Here is an 18,227-nt window from a genome sequence, read left to right on the forward strand (position 1 = left end):
ATGCCAAAATTATACACACATCAGGAAAAGAAAACCTTGTACAAATATTTTAGTAAGAAATTTATTGAGATATCATGAGATTAATACAAGCCATCTTTGGTCTCTACAATTACAAGGAGAGCTCAGAGTTGTGGCCATTAGCTTCCAGACATTTAGTGGTATGGCAAACTGCTGCGTGGACAAACTTGGTCACTGAGAATGAAGCACATACATGTCTCCTGAAGTGTATATACACTTTACACTTTTTTGGCAAATGCCTCTGTCTGTCTGTCTATCTATCTATCTATCTATCTATCTATCTATCTATCTATCTTTTGGACTGATGTGACTGCAAAAATACATACCAAAGTGCATGAATTAGATATTGGTATTTCAGTACTATGCATAATTTAAAGAAAATGTACCAGCCCATAAAATTTTGGGATAAAAAGTGAGTAAATAATAAATAGATTCATTAAATAGAACTCCATTCAAGATGTTAAAGGACACAATTTATTTTTCTTTGGTTTTGCTTCATGTTTCAGGGGCACCAGATTTTTTTTTCAAACACTAAGTGAAAAAATTTTTATGTTATGAACTAAGAAAAAAATACAACATAATTGAGACACCAAAAATTTAAAAAATTTTTACAAGTTGTAATTTCTTCCTTTACCTACTATTCTTCCCTTGTATGATAAAACCAAATGGAATAATCCCATTTTGCAGGATTCAAGTGTACTTCTGAAATTAGAGTCTGTCTCCTTACAATAATTGCATATGTAAGCCTTAAAATATGGATTTATAGGCATAAAAGGCAGCATAAGACAATGTTTACAGTACTTTAAAAACTATTTGATTAAAAAATCTTTTAGCTAAAAATAGCTGGAATAAATAGTACAGAGAAAAGTGTATGTATTTTATAAAAAAGAAACTGCTTCATAACAAAATCAAATTATGAGTAGGAGTACAATAATAAACATCTTTAATAAATACACCAAGGATAATGAGAATTTATTATCATTTAGACATTGCCCTCTCATTACATAATTTCCATGAATCCTTAGTAACTGACTGAATAAGAACCAGTCAGAAGTTCCAGACAAACAATGGAAAATCTTTTTTCCTTTTAGTAACTTCTGTGCCTACTTTAAATTGATCATTTGTTTCGTGGGCTAACCCCCAAGCGGGGTGCATGCTCTTTCCACTTGCAGAATTCTCTTAAGTTGAATTCCCTCTTTGTCATCCCAGGCTAATAAGTACTTTATTTTCTTTTGCTGCTTGTTACTAGAAAAAAATAAAAAATAAAAAAATAAAAAAATAAAAAGATAATCAATTCATACTACTTGCTTAGCCGCCTGCATTTTAATTTGAGATTATGGACGAATATCAGAGTGCCCTTATGATATTTCCCACAAAAGGCTCAGTGTTCAAGGCTGTATTCAGAGATCCCAAAATAGCACTGAATTAGCAGTGACATGCTGACATTGTCGTGGCACTGAAAGCACAATGTCTGTAACTCAGAGAAATGTGGCATGTCGAAATTTTGCTAAGGAGCCTCTGAGCCAATTAAGTGCAATCTTTCCTACTATTCCTCATATGTCTAACAAGAAGTTTGAATTTTACTTTCCTCCAAAGTCCTGGAATTTGAAGTTCTTCAGGTAAGACTGTGATCTTTAGTGCATTAACTAGATATGCCTTAAAAGTGCTTTGATAACTGTTGCTATTTTGTACATCAGAAGATGTTTCTAAACAAATTTGAAACCATGACATATACACTGAATTTTTTCTAAAACAAATATGTGAAAGAAAAATCTTCATTGCTACAATGCTGGTTAAGGGATAGAAAAAACTTGTAAAGTTGTTCATATTTTAAGGTATGAACCTTGGATGAATCTATAGCTTGATTGAATGAATGATGAATCTTGGATGAATCAATAGCTGCTGTACATTTTTCTTTCTCCAGGATTTTATTTTTGTGTCATGTATTTGTATTCATACTATCAAGTATTATGAAGAATACCTTCAAATTATGATATTTTTTTCAACTTTAATTGAGGTTATTGGTACATTTTAGGGATACAGTACAGTTACATTCATTCCTGGGATCTTGTACTTCTACATGACAAGTCTTGATTCTCATTTTTCCCCTTACCCCTGTCCTCATATTTTAATAACAACTATGTGTTTCTTCAAAGACAAATTTAACAAAATGAACATGTAGCTATTTTTCTTTGCCTATTTTTATTGCTGTCAAATGTTCTATTCTTCTTTAAAGTCCTTAACTAAAAAGTTTCAGTAATTAAGAATGCTGTAATAATTATAAAACAGTACCATCAAAACATTGAGCATTATCATGAATATAAATGCACACTGATCTATGAATACATATTTATAATGCATGTCAACTATATAATTAAAGGAAGAATTAAGCATAAACAATAGACTACAATAAATAAAGAAAATAAAAGATATTTATGCATCAATTTTAATTTAGTACAATTAATTTTAATTTTCATATTATATTTAATACAATATCACAAGACGTTTGTTAAAAGAATTTAAAAATAATATAAAACATCACATGAACTGTTCAACAAAATATTTTTTTCAGGTAGTTTAATGCTTTTGCTCTAAATGTTAATTTTTTTGCAAGGAAAAATTCATTGAAATAAAACAGTACAACTTTTGTGATAATAATCTATTTAGATATTGGATATAGCTATATTATTAACTAAATATTATGTAATATATTGATATTGAAATTATATGCTTTGCTTTAAATTCTTCAAATATTTTTAATTGTCTCAAGTACAGATACTTGCTAATTTTCAAATTGAAATACTAATGTTCAACATGATTTAAATATTTTGGTTATTCAATGTGATAGTGAAAATACTTGTTTTTAAAATGAAAAACTATTTAAAAATTAAAATCTAATATTGTTAAAAATTTTAAATAGTCTATATAATTTAGAAATCTCTTGAGTAATTTTTAAAATTTGTGCCCTCTTAAAAATATTTGCATGTGCTGACACAAACACACACATATCCATACAAAGATTCATCATAAGTAATATTTGGGGAAGATTATATATATATGTGTGTGTGTGTGTGTGTGTGTGACACACTTATGTAGCCTAGTTTAAATATTATATTACATAGATATTTTTGTATCATATTTACAGTATTCAATACATTAATGTATAGAATTTTACACTATTATTAGTCATTTAAAAATAAATTTTAGATACTAAATAAGTGAAAAAATTATATGCATAAGCTTTTTCTATACATTCTTAAGAAATAAGATTCATCTCAGGTACTTCTTATCATGCTACTGCCTATAATTTATAATGATAATTTATAAGTAAGTATAAATTGATACTATCTTTGCAACTCATGATCTTAGTATGTATATATTTTAAATATTTTTGTGTTTATAACATTAAGTAACAGCACTTAACATAATTTTGAGTGAGAATGAAATAGGAATAAATGTATTACACTTTTCAAAATAGTACATCTGTTTTCTTATATACTGTATTTTCACTAGTATTTTTAGCTACTATCATATTGTTTGACAATCCTGCTATCAAATGGAGGAAACAGAGCTTGTGTATTTTGCTGCCATGACAATTTCCTTTACTGTACATTATGTTCTAACATCTGTACTTTCAGTTTGGCATAATAGATTGAGTTTGTAGTAATTATAGAGTCTAATAATAATCTCAGAAACTTTTTTGTTTATGATAGCTCGAAATTTTGTTAACTCTGGTCCCTTTTCCAAATCAACTAAAACATTGTTTGACACTAACACAAAGGCAAACCTCAGAGAATCTGTAAACCAATATCACTACCACTCAACAGAGAGAATCAGAAAAATGTTCTAAAACCGTTTTCCAAAACTTATAACATGTCAATTTCTTTTTCAAATGATGCATACCCCTCTGAAGATGTTAATCATCAGGAGGATACTGGTCTCACTTTGAACAATGTTCTACAATTAGTAATTCATGAATATTTTTGTCCAAATTTAGCACATTAATTACTCACAATTGCTTCCCAAATTTTCAAAGCTTGTTTTAATATTAAAGAAAAAATATATTTTTCAGAAACCCTACTTTGGCATATCAAATCAAATTTGAAGTGCTATTTTAGCACTGACTTATTAACATACGCTATAAATGCACTGATATTTTATCTTTGTCTGAAATCCAAACAGATGAATGATAAATTTTGTAGATTTGCAAGGTAGTATTTTGAAGTGGGAATAACTTTAGCACATCCATCATACCTTAAAATAACCTAGGTAATTTTCTTTTTTGTGCAAAATTCAGAAACGTCATTCCTTTGGCAATCAGCAGATTTTACATAAATCACAATAAACGAGCTTGTCAACATTTTTCTTCCTTTAAGTCACATTACAGATAAATTGTTTCAAAGGTTTTGCTATTTTATTCTTACAAATTTCTAGTGAAGCTATGAGATTCTCTGATAAGAAGATAATACAACCAAATATACAGACAAAGAAGACTTATAAGTAGAAAAGTAAGCATATAAGAAGAAACAGATATAGACACATTTTTGTTTGAATTTGAACAGAGTATTATTGTTTCTCAGTAAGCAAATACTTATTGACAATGCTTGAAATTGCTCTTGTGGTTGTATAAAATATAATTCTTAGTTTGTAATTTTGAGGACAAGGAAAACAACTATAATATCATTTACCATTGGATATACATTTATCTTTTCTTTCTAAATAGCATGTTTCTGCCTTTGTTGATATATAATATATTGAGTTTTCTTTATATATATTTTGTTCTAACCAATGCTTAAATAAAAAATTGACTTCAAATTCTCCTGTTGATGAAAAAGAATATGTGTATAGACACACACACCTAAATTTATATATGTATATGGATTTATCTATATATATAAATAATTTCAAATTTTATTTGAAATGTCTATATCATTTTGGGGTCAAAATTTTTATTATGATTTTATTTCCAAATTTTATATCATAATTATAAGCTGTGAATTCATTTATGATTGCAATTAATCTAGTAATTATCTCAATATTATTTATCTTAAAATGATGATATAAATTTGAATGTATTATTAAAACATGGAGAATCAAAGAAATCATAACATTTATCTCATTATTTTTATCTTCATCCATGTTGTTATAATCATAATAATTTTAGCAAGTGTTTACTTCAGTAATATCATTTTCTTTGCAGCAATATATTTGTTACTTCTATTTCATTGTCATAAAAACCATCTTTCAAAGACTGTACTTTTGTGTGAAAAAGTGCTCATTAGCTTCAAAATCACAAGTGCTATTATTTCCCATCTTCATTTTTTTTCAAAGAGCAACTGCTTTGAATGATTCATTGGCAAATTCTTTTCTTTCTTTTTTTTTATACTTTCAGTCACTTTTCCACTATTTCTGAGACTCACTCCTAAAATTTCTCTTTAGCTCATCAACAATTGTATTGGTTCTTTTGACTGATAATGAATAAATAACTTAAGAAAAGTGTCAAGAGTTAGAGTTTGATGTAATTCTTTATCTCCTGACATGAATTTGTCTGTGATCTTATTTCTCACTCTGCATCTTTATGCCAAGCATCTAGCTATAATTTGGTAACTAGAAAGTTATTGCTAAATAATCATAGTTTGAAAGGAAAAGGTGATCTGAAGTTTCATGAAACTCAGCCTCACTAAGAAAGAAAATGATGAACCACAGGGAGGATAAAGTGAAGACACAGACCTGGAGAAATAGTCCCCTTCTACTTCAATTTGTAGGTTAATCTTCGAAGTCCTCTCTGTGTTAAATAGGGAGGACACCTGGTTATTAATTGCATTGTGAGTAAACAAGAGAAATTTAATTTATGTTTATATACCATCTTATTCTTTGGAACTTTAATTTGAGTAAAATTCATTATATAATTTATTAAATAGCAAATATTATGGATGCAAAACGCTAGTATAGAAATAAAGAGTCAGAGAGCCAGGGACCTGATCTCAGTGTTAAATTACCTGACCCATCCAGCAATTAATTTTACTAATCTAAGCATCTTTCATGACAATCAAGTTGACAATCAAAGACAATCCGCCTTTGTCAGCTTGACACCTAGCACATTGTTAATGATGCTTAATCTCCACATTAAGGAAATAACAGATCATAATTCTGCCTAACATAATATATTATGCCTAACATAATTCTACCTAACATAACTCTCTTGTGTACACCTTAAAATGTGCTAATTCTTCCCCCAAAGTCTTAACCGTTGTAGCATTGCTCAAAACTCCAAGTATAAAACCTCCTCTAATACTCATGACAAACTTAAAGCTGTCAACACTTGTAATACAATTCAAAAAGTAAATTACATATTCCAAAGATAAAAATGTACAAGTTAAGCATTTGCTTTCCAGAAGATAGCAATAAGTGGTGAAAATGAATCAGACAACAAGATGACCAAAACAAAAGAAAGTAAACATTGAACTCCCTGACCTTAAGTCTGGCATCTGAGCCTGTAATGGTGAGCTGTGAACTCCAAAGGGCTTGGGCAGCTCCACTGCATGACCTTGCCATTTGGAGAATACATAGCCGTCTCATGGGCTGGCGGACTGCAGCTTTCTTCTGCATCTGCCCCATATTCCTGTCCTTGCAAGTTCCTGGAGCATCCACTGAAGCCATGATCACAGTCTTAGCACTTCACACATAGCTCTCCCATGTGTTTCTGGCATGTCCTCCAACCTTGTCATACAACTTTTCCTGATATTCCCGGCCTCCCTTTGAAATGTGGCTGGAAGTCTCTATGACCTCACAATACTTGCGTTCTGCATTTTATGAAAGCACCATCACAAAGATGGTGCCAAAGCCTTCATAATACGATGCCAAAGTCAACATAAACAGTACTCATGTTTTTTTATACCATGGCTGCTGCAGCCTCTGAATGTATGGATGGATGAGTACTGTGAAATGAATACTGAGAACCATGTCCCTAGTCATTCTTTCTTGAGATGGGGGCCCAGGAGCACTCTTCTTAAATGAAAGTTTATAGTTGTATACCCCTAAGATAGGCATGGGCGTGGTCTTAATGATTTCTCAAATGGCCTCTAGACATCTTCCTTCTTTTTTAATTCAAATAGTTTCTTTTTAATAGCACTTGTCTCTTCAGCAAGTACACTTTCATTAACCCTAACTTTACATATGTTAATTTCTTACCAGAGTGTGATATGTCTGGCCTCTACTCCAGTTCACATATATATATATTCATATATATATGAATATATATGTGAATATATATGTGAATATATATGTGAATATATATATGAATATATATATTCATATGACACCTTCAAGGATATGATACATACTGTTCAGAGACCCATTAGCATTCTTGTCATCTTAGCTTAGACCAAAATCATCCATCAGGCTTTGCTTACAATATTTTAGGCTTTATCAAACGTGCTTCTCCAAATATTTCCAAACTTCAGCCAAGCAGCCTAAAGACTTCTGAACAGCATGATCAGGTACAGTCACAGGTATTACTCAGGCCCTCTTGTACAGATTACTGTACTGTACAGTTTTCCATTTGCAAGGAGGAAAAAACCCCTGATACTTGAAGCTTTAGAAAAGAGAGATTTATTTGGCTCACATTCAGAGAGTTCTGTTTATAGACAACTGGGTCCAAGATAGATTATATCATGGGAGAAAGCATGCTGAAGCAAAACTGTTTAATTGATGGAAGTCAGAAAGCAGAGTACAGGAAATACGTGTCATAGATCACACCCTCATGACTTACCCAGAAAAAAACAGAAGTGTGATTTCTAATCTAGGCATCTCTCAAGTCAATCAGGTTGACAATCAAGATTGATCATTGCATTTTCCTATGTTTCTTTAGTTGTATAAAAGCTCAATTTGTCAGGTATGAAACATGATTAAATGGTTAATTATCTAAAACAATGTATGAGGAAAAAATCTCAATCTGCACAATTCTATGATCATGAAATACTTACTTTGTACATAAATAGTAAATGATGGCTTTGTCAAATTGCCATGATTTGTTAATGCATGAATCATTAATATTGACTTTTCCCAAGGTGCATCAATCATAACCTTATTCATCAACCTCTATTTATAGATTTCATTTACCTAAACCTTTTTGTAATTATCATTAGAAGTGGAAATCAGGATTTGTTGGTTCTACTTACACTACAGGAAAATCTTTTAATTCATTAAGACAACACTGACAATCAAAAAAGCACAAGGTGAATGCTAAATTTCCAAATCAGTGGTTAAAGGGCATTTTGGCATATATTCAATTCTTCAAATTATGTGAGTTTATGCACACTCACACAGACACACATGCATTCACACACTTTGAAATACAATGTTCTTATTTGTTTAGACACTTTTGTGTTCTATGCAAGTTTGATTAATCCCGTTAACAAAAAAGCAAATGGAATTAGATCCAATTATTATAAAGATACAATCTATTTGGTATCAACTAACAGATAAGTCCTTCATTGTTACAAAGCAAAACACAATAATCAAAGCTGTAAAATTCCTCAATCAATTTATGTAGACATGGTAAATTAATGCTAGTATAAATAAGAGGTAACAGAATGTTTCTGTATATGACAGGACCTGGAAATTACACATTGTATAGTCTCTAAATATATTTTAATGATAATAATTATGAAAAGATGTTTATATTCACCAAATAGGGATATAAAATTAAATTTAAAACTCATAATTAATGTACTTAATTCTCACTTTAGAAAATGTGGTATTTATAACGTGTCAGTAATGCTATGAAAAACTGAAATGTATATGTTGCTGGAAGAAGCATAAACAATTGTACATAATTTTCAAATCTGTTTTAAATAATTAGTAAAAATAAATCAAACTTACATTCTAATTGATCAGTTTCATCAACAACAATACAGCTCCCTCAACAGTAGTTGACTATATAAACTCAAATTTATATAGATCAGTCAAAAAGAAAGTTCTGGGTCTACATATATCAATGTATGTGCTTAAATCACTGCTTAAATACACAATTTAAGTAAGACTCTGTATAATTCACTGCTTATTTAGGTTTTAAAATGATGAATACATTTTATATATAAATATCTATGAAGTAAATGCTTTAAATCAACTATGAAAACAAGTTTCTTTATATCCAGAGTAAGTGCATAGTAATTTGGAGATTGAGGTACATATGTGCTGTTTATAAAAAGTGAACATTAACATTTAGTAAAATTTTTAGCTATGAAAAATTTTATACCTATTGTGAGCAATATTTAAATATGCTGCAAATTTGAATAATAAGCGCTAAATTTCACACAGAATTACAATTTTTTCAAAGCTCATGTTTAACTATTCTGTATATACAAAATATTAATCCTTCAAGTTATTAATCTTCACTGAGTGCTGCAATCTTTTATACAGTAGATAACAATGAATAATTCTTCATGTATTTATATTACCATAGTAATTTTGAGAATATTATAATTGCCAATAATACACTCCAAAAGTGTATTTTAGTTTTAATTTTAGGTTCATATCTCAGTATATTTTCTCTCCTAAACTGTCTTTTGACTTTTTTATAATTCATTTTCCATGGGCATTATTTTCAATTATTAAGTGCTATTATTTAATATCACAAGCAAAAAAAAAACTAAAAAAATTATTTTCTGCTTGCCACCTCATAAGAACAGTAAATGTACTAGTGATGACATATTTATGAATAAATGATAAAGTATGAAAGAAAAAACTAAGAATGGCAAAGTATGTGTCTAAAGGATAAAAGATGTTTCACATTATTACCTGGGGAAGAAAGCAATCAAGCACTTCAGGAAAAAAAATCTAAAATTGGTTATTTTCAAGGCAACTTATTTACATAACTTAGAAAAAAAATTCTTATAAGTGTGTTATTTTAATGGTATACCCAAAGCTGTTCTTCATGGGTTATATATGTGCACACTTGTAAAATATTCTCTATTAAACACCCCCAAAATGTAGTCTAATCTGGATGTACCAGACAAGTAGGGATATGACAGGGTAAAATAAAAGAAGATGAAATTTTCTAAGTATTTGTCTAAAAAATAATGAAGTTTCATAGTATGTAAAATTGTAGAGAAAAGTTCTAGAAAAATAATAGGTGAATGGATCAAGAGAAACCAAACCTTGACATACAAAAAAGAAGAATCAAGTATATTATCAAGATTTGTGGCATACTTACTCTTATTAATTTATCTTAATCTTAAATGCTAAATAAAATAATCTTTTTGAAATTAATGTGCACAGACACTTTCCCCAAGCTCTGACCATAGACAGCTTCTTATATTTTTTAAAGTTAGGTATTTTTATCTGTACCATAAATTTGACAATTTTTTCTATTTCAGCTATTATCTGTAGCTTGTCAACATTATTATTTTTCTTTCATGATCATTTTGATCTTTTTCTCATATGAATCAGAGATAATAATTACTATTCTATTGATACACAAGGTAGTTAACATAAGTTTACATGAACTACCTTTTATGAATTGAGTTTGTTTTATTAGTTGTGGATAGAGTTGGTTTATTAGTCAGAGTGCTAGCCTATATGACTATAACTAATTAACTTCTCAGTTCTCAATTACCCCATAGCACAAATATTTAGTTTGGATCAGGGCATAAGATGACACATTTATCACACTCAATAACACAAACTTGGTGGAGGTTTTACTATCTTACAACCATAGCACTTGTTTGCCAAAATTGAAAATAAAAACAGAATTACTCATAGGTCTTTAAATGCTTTATTTCTAAAGTGACGGACATTATATTTATTGTTCACCAGCAAAACAAGTAGTATAAGTCATTATGAGAGATATTCATATACAATTTTTTGCCACAAAAATTTTTTGTGCTTTTGTACTCCTTTGCTTTTTATCCCAGTCAACCATCAGCAGACTAATCATTCAAAGGTTTAAGGACGGTTTATGAAATCTTACATAAATGAAACTAAGGTTTTCTTAGAACGACAGAGTTGAATCGAAAAATATCATGGTAACAATACAGTATCAGTTCACTTTTGGCATCCGATAATTAACACCTTCTTAGCTTCTATACTTAAAATTTTTGAAAGTGTCTTAACTTCATTGTATTTGAAATTTCCATTTGACACTCCTTACATAGGGAACCTCTTTTGACATCTGATTGGTCATTAAATTTTGTCATTGCTTCCATTATCATTTTTTTACATTATCCCTTTCTGAAGACTGGGCTTAGTGAGTGCTGAGACAGGCCAACACTTTATCAGGGTTGTTATATAGTCTTGGATACAGGGTTCTTAATAGGTGAAACCGAACAACAATGTCAATGTCCTGAAGTTCCCCGTGATTCTATATACTGATTAGACAATTCATACTATTTCATTGAAAATTAATATGCTAATGCAATTTATGTAACAAGTCATAGTATAGAATAAAAATAAATGGAAATTATATATAAAGGTTCATATCAAAATAAGAAATAGGACAATAGATAATACAGATCCCATAGATATTTCAACCAAATCAGTCAAAAGATAGTTATGTTTGTCTAAAGTTTTTCTAGTGTTAATATACTGGCTTCTCTAAGTATGCAGGCAAGGTTTAAAGTACATTCACATCAAATGTAGAGTATCTTTTTGATATAAGTATTGTAGTTATGCTTTTATTTTTAAAAATGTCTGACCTAGAAATGTCTGAAATCTACCACTAGGACATCCAAGTTGCTTCCCTGTCAGGTATCATAGACATGCATATGAAACACACATGGCTGCAGCTAGACACTTCATAGCCTATACTTAAGAAATAAACCCCACATTGTAAGACAGAAGGGTTAAGATTCTGTCTATAATAATATTACTATTCATGACCCCCAAAGTCCCAATTAATTCTTTAATTCACATGAGGCCAAACAGCACTTGGTTGTTTCACACATCTGGATCCCAATAAAGATGTAAAATGTGCTTCTTCAAATTAATAAAGATAATCTTTTTATTTTATTTTTAGTGTAGAACTTTTAATGTTTTCCTTAGTTTTTTAAATGAAAGCTTTGGAACTCCCTTATCATAGCAAATTATAAGTCTTATGCTACATCCTTTTGGCCAAACCGATTCAATAGCTTTCTAAACATGGAACCATTACATTAATTGCCATCTGCTTTCTCTATGAGAAGCTAGGCTTAGTAGCACTTAGCATTTCAGTTTTCCAAAAGCCTTCCAGAAAGTATTATATTTTTATAAGTTTTCACAGATGGAATAATTATCTTTATATAACCAAGAAGAGGTCATTGAAAAGGCAGTTTCTAATTAGATTCATTTTCAAACAGTGTAAGTGTATAGATTGTAATATTTTTCATCCCTAAAGTCATAATTAGTCTTCTTTGAAAACATAATTGTACTGAGTCACAGTGGGATCGTTTTCAGCTCATATACGTCTGTGGGATATCATGTGTTGCTTCAAGCATGACAATGTTTATTTGTTATAATCACTTAACCATGCTTAGAAAATGAATAGTGACATTCAAGTTTCCTAAACTATATTTATAGTAGTCATTTATAATGATTTTGCTTGTATTTGTGTGTTTGCATAGATAAAAGTAGCAAAATATGTCAAAGTTGAGGACTACGGATATTACTAGAATTTATGACTCACCTATCAATAGTTTGTTGAGTACATTTAACGTACTACATAATTTGTGTGAAGCAAATTCTGAGTGCAGCAACTCTGTCACTAATATCAAATTCTATGGAATAAGAACTACCATTATCTTTTTAAGTAGTTATCTGTGAAACCATTGTCTACATTCACTCAACTATTAGTGAAAAAGAATGTTTTAGCTGTCCAATCATTCAAGCTCTTTGTATGTTGCCCTTAATTTTCCCAAGCTGCCTTTAGAAAAATACTTCATTTCAACAAAGCTGTAGAATAACTCCAAGATCAGAAGAGAGTGACTGTCTTGACCCTCACTTTGGTGCTAAATAACCTGTACTTCTATACATAATTTTATTATGAAATAATGTACATTCAATCATTGGTTGAATAACTATTAAAATATCCAAATATAAATATGGAAAATTTTAATCACTTTATACTTCCTCAGTTCAGAAATGATTTCTATCTACATTTTGGGGCATAAACCTGTAGGTTTTCATCTCTGCATTTATTTAGTATATTTTTTTCTTAGAATAAAATAATCATTTAAAAATATTAATTCTTTACTTATTTTAACAACGTGACTTTGCAGCACCCAATATGTGTTAATATGCTCTGATAATATGAAATTTTGAATGTGTTTATTCACGTGTTTCTTTTTCAACTGTGAGTCCAATTTTGTGTATCTTCTTCAAATGAACAGGTTTAGAATATTGAGAAATAAATGTTTGGTAGCTTGTAGAAGAGTAGAAAAAGTGGAATAATGAATTCTTTAAATTTGAGACTTTGTATTTTATCAACTGGCATCTTTTAATTCTAGAATACTTTCCACATTCAGTTAGAACATTGGCAATGCGACAAATACATTAATCCACTTCACAATACCCAGTGTGGGGAGGCAAGGGCACGAGTCGCTAAGTAGCTTATGACAGAGCACAAAAATCGAAAGCAAAAGCTGTGCAGTTTCAAGGAGGGTAGCAGAACTAAAATGGCTCTCTGTTGCTTTAGCTGTAAGAAAGGACACTTTTGTGAAAGTAAAATTGCAAAATATATGCTTTCATGAGAGTTTAAAAGTGGGACATAGAAAGATCATTCACATTCTAATTATGTGGAGTGAATGTTCTTGGGGAAAGTGTTGCTACACAGTTTATTACAATTTTTGGCCCAGAATATTGCTTCCTTCTCACTTATGAATTCAATGTATTTCCATACACATTTCTTTCTGTATTTCCTCCCAGTGAGTCTCAAAAAGCCATTTCAAAGTCTTTATGTGTAGTGTCACTCTATGAGGCTGCTACATTTCCCTGGATTTTTAAAAGATCACAAATGGGATTAGGTTTCTATATTTATCTCATCCACTTTCCCCAGCTTCAAAAGTTATCTTCCCTCACACAGACACCAAATCCATCATGCTGATTTATATTTTCTCGTTTTTTGAGAGGGGGAGGCTTGAAAACTTTAGAACAAAGGGAAAATGTGGCTTCAAAGAAGATAATAGAAAATATTTTAGTATGTCTAATTTCAGGAATGGTCCAAATATTAAAATGCAGTTTACGTATCTTTTTCAAAGTAAACAACTTGAGATATCAATGACATATGTCACAATGTTAGCAAATATCTCTGTATTTCCATTGAGTGCGGCACAGATATGGTTTTTACTCATAGTTCTACTTATAAATAAATATTTGATATTTGGCAGGTCACATAAATTTTTTGGATTCAAATCCTTTCCTGTTTGATATAATACACTAGATTAGACTTTCAGTACTAAAATCATATAGCTCTACTTGCAGCTAACATGTTGATTATAATATTATTTTAATATTAATTCACTATATTATATAATAGTGTCATACCAATATAATTTTGATTTGTTTATTAATTTTAATTTAAAATGTACTACACATTAATGTACACAAATTAACAAAATGTATGAATATGTCTAGACACCAGAAATAACATAATATATTTAACAACACTAACATGAGACAATATTAACATTTATTTTTCACATTGAAAGTTTATAGAGGTTTTTATTCAAGTATTCACCTAATTAGAAAATATAACCAGAATTACAAATATGGGGTAGAAATGCCACTGCTTGTTTCTCCCAGGTTTGTTTCAGAGACGTCTATTTTGTTAGCATTTTTCCTTCTTTGCCTAGACTCAGACTGCAGTGTTTCTCATCCTAGCACTGTTGACAGCTGCCATCAGTTTTCACTCAGAAGTGGACTAGTATTTGAAAAAGCTTTTTCCTTCCCCTTAAGTGTATGTCTATTGTACAAAGTTAATAGAAGAGTATAAGTAAAGCCACAATATTTCATATATATAGAGAGAGAGAGAGAGAGAGAGAGAGAGAGAGAGATTAAAAGCTTCAAATGAAAGGGTTTTCATTCCTCTTTGATAAAATTCAGAATTCTGAAGTGAAGTGATGTTAGTGTAACTTGTAATTTTTGATTTAGTTGTTAAATACATCAACTATTAAATCAATCTGAAAAATATATATCATATAGAAATATGCCACTCATATATAATGAGGTTTATTATTTGACCTATTTATTTTAGGTTATTTTAGAGGAAGAGAAACGTGATGTGTATAGACTTCAGTTTTTAAAGCAGTTTCACTTTCTACTATTATGTTAATTCCCATAAAAAAAACTTTGGAGGTGAATTTTTATATGCCTAAAATAACATGATATAGAATCTCTACTGTAGAGAGTATTATAGGTGTTTGTTTGCAATTTGAAAAGAATCACATAATTATTTTCATTTGGCCCTAATTTAACTGTTATTTTTAATAATTTTTCAAATTGATCCAATTTATGCTTGCTCTCAGTGGTCAAACACATATTTAGGTGTAATACAGTAAAATATAACTGTTAATTTATAGATTAACACTTTGATAAATACACTATTTGTCTAAATTATATCCAAAGTATTTGTTTAAATTTTAAATTTTATGAATATTGTATAGTGAATCTATTTCATGTATACTTTCATCAGTAGCTGGTATTAGTGTTTTTAATAAATCAATGTTCAACATTTTGCTTTAAAATAGAACTTTGTTGTTATTTTTTATTTGTTTTCATATATAAATTTTGAACAGAAGTGAAAAACAATAAACTACTCACATATCTGTGACCCATTTTCAGCAATTATTATCAAGCTTTGGCTACAATGATATTGTTTATCTTCTTATTTTATTTGAAAGAAAATTTGGATATCATATTTTTTACATAACTAGTATATTTCAGTATTCATGATGACAATACAGAAGTGCATGTTTTTATACAACTGGAAATTTTTTCAATTAATTAAATTATCAATATATCTTCATCTCCACCTAGTACTCTATGTACATTTTATTTTCATCATTTTATAAAAATAAGTTAGTAAGAAATCATAATCCAGACATTATTCTCATTTTACACTAGTTTTGGTGTCTCAAACATATTTTAATCTAGAACAGCATCTTTTGTATGCCTATCTTTATGTAAACTTTGGAGATTTTGAATAATGTAGATTAATTTTGTGATAGACCAGTGCTCTTAGGAATTCCTTGAGTGTTTAGGCCTGCTGGGTAATGTGATGAGATGCAGACTCTGTTTCAGTGTCTCTGACTAAGATCAATACACATTCTTAACAAGGAGCTGATATTCTACAGGTCATATTGGGAGTAGTGAATATTTTAAAAGACTCAAAATTTGGATTTATTTAATTCTTTCCTTTGGCTTTATTTAGGTTTTGTTCTTATATCACAGATTAAACTTGGAAATTAGCTTTCAAATTCTTTGGTAAAATTACATAAAACATTTTATTCTTTATGGCACATTGTAACAAATTGGAAGCATATTATCTATTCTACCTCAAATAACTTTTAAATTTATTCTACAAGTTTTTGATAAATCAAAAAATTTAGCATCATAAACAAGACACACTAAACTGCATTTTCTTAAATTGAGTAGTTTTTTTTTTAAACATAGCGTTACTTCCATGAAATCATCAAAAAAGATAATATGTCACCCATTATTCTCAAAAGTTCCCTCATGTCCCTTGGTTATCTTCTTCTAACTACTCTTAACTCCCAACATCATTCCCTCTCAGATACTAACCTGGTTTTTGTCACATTTCATTGGTCCAGTTTTGTAGAGTTATTTATAAATGGTATATCATTCAAGTTTCTTGTTGCTAGGACACAATACCCAATATCTACACTTAAAGACATAAAAGTATAAACTGGTTCACAGTTTCAAGGAACTCAGTCCATGGTCTATTGTGTCCAAGGAGAAGCATCATGGCAGAGGGTGTAGCAGAAAAATGATGCTTAGTTCTTCTAAACAAAGCAAGGAAATAAGGCAACAGAGGAAAGGATCAGGGGCATATAGAGTATCCAACATCGATTCTCCATGACCCACTCAGAAACCCTTAGAACTATGCTTTGATAATTCCCTGGGTGTATTTTAAGAGAATTAAGTCATCATGATTATGGTTAACCATTACATATAAAAACAACAATCCAAGCTATTTTTTCAGACTTTTTAAATTCAGCATAAGTAATTTGAGATGCTGTTGTTTGTATTGTATCAATACTTCATATCTTTTTAATATTGATCATTATATTGCATATTGATCACATATATTTTAACACATTAATTTAATTTGCTCATGTGTATTTAGTTGGTCTCAGTTTTCAACTATTGTAAGTATACTAGCTTTAAATATTTATGTGAATGTCTGTGCATAGACATGATTGTATTTCTGTAATATAAATAGATAGTAGTGGAAAGATATGTGTGCTCAAACTGGTCTAACTATCAAGCTTTTCTGAAATGTCCACACTGTTTTATATTCACACAAGACATACAAGAAATATAATTGTTCTAAACTTTCTCCAAAACTAAGGGTGGTCAGTCTCTTTAAATACAATTATAGTATGAATTTAATTGTATCTCATTGTAACTTTAATTTTAATTTTCTCATTGAAAGAAAGGATGTTGTATTTATTTAATTCTCTTTTGTGATATCTCTTTCCAAATGTTTTGCTATTTAAAAAATTTAGTGGTTTTTATTAAGTTTTGGAAGTCCTTTACATTTTGCCTGTAGGTCTTTAATATATAATTACAAATACTCCTTCTAAGTCCGTGACATATCTTTTTCATATTGCCATTTCTGGTGGAATAAATAATCACTGCTAAAAGAACCATAGTCCTATTTCTTGGAATGTATGAACATTACCGCTACTGTGAAAGGTAAAATTCAGTTAAAATAAGGAGATTACCTAAATTGACTCTCAATCCAGTCACACAAGTCATCCTAAGAGGAGGTAGACAGGAATATGACACAAAAGCCAATGAGAAAACAACATACAAATGGAACAGAGAAAGCTTTGTGGTCATGTGTTGAAATACAATTGAACTGTAGCTTAGAAAATTTGGAAAATATGATGAAATTAATTCTCTTCTAAAAATTATCTGACAGAATAACCTTAATGACATCTTGATTTCATCTCAGGGAAAAAACAACACATTTTGAACTTCTGACCTATAGA

The 18,227-nt window shown here is 29.8% G+C and overlaps 1 protein-coding gene and 1 long non-coding RNA gene across 3 annotated transcripts in view; one reads left to right on the top strand and one right to left on the bottom strand.

Annotated features, from left to right (window-relative positions):
- LOC117283760 overlaps nt 1–6,770 on the bottom strand; it is a 12,053-nt gene extending 5,283 nt beyond the window's left edge. The window contains exons 1-2 of the long non-coding RNA XR_004514791.1: nt 6,493–6,770; nt 5,749–5,803 (exon numbers count right to left, since the gene is read on the bottom strand). This is a non-coding gene — a long non-coding RNA (uncharacterized LOC117283760). The remainder of the gene's footprint in view (nt 1–5,748; nt 5,804–6,492) is intronic.
- Nucleotides 1,410–18,227, top strand: part of Cdh19 (cadherin 19) — a 107,570-nt gene continuing 90,752 nt past the window's right edge. Inside the window, exon 1 of one of the 2 annotated variants that reach the window (XM_019209216.2) lies at nt 1,410–1,637. The gene's annotated coding sequence lies outside the window, so the exon portion shown is untranslated. The remainder of the gene's footprint in view (nt 1,638–18,227) is intronic. The other variant, XM_010635437.3, reaches the window with a different exon arrangement.

Source organism: Fukomys damarensis, unplaced genomic scaffold, assembly GCF_012274545.1.
Source record: "Fukomys damarensis isolate Sample0158 unplaced genomic scaffold, DMR_v1.0_HiC HiC_scaffold_30, whole genome shotgun sequence".
Taxonomy (NCBI): Eukaryota; Metazoa; Chordata; class Mammalia; order Rodentia; family Bathyergidae; genus Fukomys; species Fukomys damarensis.